Below are 2,501 nucleotides of genomic sequence, written 5' to 3'. Positions count from 1 at the left end.
TTCAAGAGCAAATTGGATGCTTATCTTGCTGGGATCCTATGACCCCAGCTGACTTCCTGCCCTTTGGGCGGGGGGCTGGACTCGATGATCTTCCAAGGTCCCTTCCATCCCTAATGTCTATGAAATCTATGAGACGGGTTAGGGATTACTTAGAGGACCTAGATGCTTTCAAGTCATCAGGGCCAAATGGGATGCAACCTAGGGAACAGTAGGAATTGGCTGAAGCAATTTTAGAGCCATTTGCCATCCTCTTTAAGAACTTTTGGAGGTTAAGTGAGGTCCCTGATAATTGGAGAAGAGCAAATATAGTTAGTGCCCATCCTTAAGAAAGGGATGACAGAGAGTCTGGGGAACTGCAGACCAGTCAGCCTGACCTCTGTGCCTGAAAAGATCATGGATAGTCCTAAAGGAATTCCTTGTGAAACACCTGAAGAAGAACAAGGGGAGCAGGAACAGCCAGCATGGATTCACCAGGAGTAAGTCATGCCTGACAAACCAGATTTCCTTCTATGAAAGTATAACAAGCATCTGTAGCTGGGGGAGAACAGGGGATATGATAAGCCTCGACTTTAGCAAGCCTTTTGACATGGTTCCTCCTGACATTCCTTATTAACAAACTTAGGAAATACAGACTAGATCAAAGTACTAAACAGGTGGACACAACTGGTTGGATCATGGTGCTCAACAAGCAGGCATCAATGGTTCAATGTCTAGTTGGGTGGAGGTACCAAGTGGTGTTCCCCAGGGGGTTGTTCTAGGTCAGGTATTATTAAATATCTTCATTAACGGTTTTGGATAAATGGATCAAGGGCACATTTAACATAATTTGTGAACAACAGCAGGTTGGGTGGTGTTGTAGATACTCTGGAGAGTAGAGCTCGGATCCAGAATGACCTGAACAGGCTGGAGAAATGATCTGCAATTAGATGAGATTCAACAAGGACAAGTGCAAAGTCCTGCACTTGGGGAAGAATAACTGCATGCATAAATACAGACAGGAGAATGACTAACTAAGCTGCAGTACTACAGAGAAGGATCTGGGGGTTACAGTGGACTGACCACAAGCTAAATTTGAGCCAACAGCATGCTCTCATTGCAAAAAGCCAACAGCAAACTATGTTGTATCAACGGAGTGTCAGTTGCAAATCAAGGGAAATGATTCTTGCACTCTGTTCAGCACTGATGATGAGGCCTCACCTGAAGTACTATGTCCAGTTTTAGGTCCCACACTTCAAGAAGGTTGTGGACGGATTGGAAAGAGCCCAGTGCAGAGCAATAAAAATTATTAGGGGTCTGGGAGGCAAGATCTATGAGGAAGTGCTGGAAGAACTAGGGTCATTTAGTCTGCAAAAGAGAAGACTGAAGGGGGATTTGATAACCCCCTGAAATATCGTCAAATACCTGAAAGGCAATTACAGAGAAGATGGAGATGGGCTTTTCCCTGAGGCTATAGGAACATGAGAAGCAGCAATGGCCTAAAGCTGCAGCAGAAAAATTTAGGTTGGAGATTAGGAGGAACTTTCAGACTAGGAAGATGGTCAAGCAACTGGAACAGCACATGTAGATAAATTGTGGAATCTCCAACTTCGAAAGTTTTTAAGAGCAGGTTAGACAGATATTTGGCTGGGAAGGTTGAGTCAGGAATGCTCCTGCTTTGAGCAGGGGGTTGGACTAGATGACCCTATGAGGTCCCTTCTAGCCCTACTTTCCTATGATTATAATAATAGCTAATGTCTTATGGGCTTTGCAGACAAAGCAAATTCACAATAAAAAATGTGCAAGACAAAACTCGGTCACATGCTGTGTTTCCTGATCTGGCTGTACAAGAAATGTTCTCTGTGTTTGAGAGCCAGAGGATAATCTTATTTAAATTTAGGGAGCATTAAGTTAAAGGAAAATTAGGGTACCCAGAACAAATAAAATCTAGACAATTTTTGATGGATTAAAAGACAAACAAAAGAGAACCCCCTTCAGAACTATTTGTCTATGGCTATCAAAGGTTTTTGAGGTACCTATGGTTCAGAGTGCAGGGATCTTATGACTAATATTACTCCCAATTTGTAAATTTGTCATCAGTAAACACTAAACAACTTCCTCATTCTTTACACCAATGTTCCTTGAAAAGATAGCTCACACATTATGTGCAATTAAAAATGTGTCCTTGTTATTCATAAAGTACCAAGGCTCATGGCTGCAAAAGACCTGCATAAGAAGGTTAAGTTTACATCTCAAATAGTAAAGTCCCACTCCTGTAATCAGATACATGTATAGGTAAGAATCTATCTTCTGAATCGGGGCTTAAGTGGACAGCCTACAGCTAAAATGGAGTTGGGGCAGAGGTAGGTAGGATGGAGGAAGGATGGGAATACCAATAGAACAAGGGATACAATGAAATTTTAAACTATTAAATTTCATAGATTTCATAGACATTAGGGCTGGAAGGGACCTCGGGAGATCATCGAGTCCAGCCCCCTGCCCAAAGGGCAGGAAGTCAGCTGGGG

The 2,501-nt window shown here is 42.7% G+C and overlaps 1 protein-coding gene across 1 annotated transcript in view; it reads right to left on the bottom strand.

Moving 5' to 3' along the window:
• CDCP1 (CUB domain containing protein 1) overlaps positions 1 to 2,501 on the bottom strand; it is a 51,336-nt gene that overhangs the window by 8,316 nt on the left and 40,519 nt on the right. The gene's annotated exons all lie outside the window — the stretch shown is intronic.

The sequence above is a fragment of the Crocodylus porosus genome, unplaced genomic scaffold, assembly GCF_001723895.1.
Source record: "Crocodylus porosus isolate Cpor-Errol unplaced genomic scaffold, CroPor_comp1, whole genome shotgun sequence".
NCBI lineage: Eukaryota > Metazoa > Chordata > Crocodylia > Crocodylidae > Crocodylus > Crocodylus porosus.
Note: the sequence above shows the minus strand (reverse complement) of the source record. Positions and strands in the feature narration are given on the sequence as shown.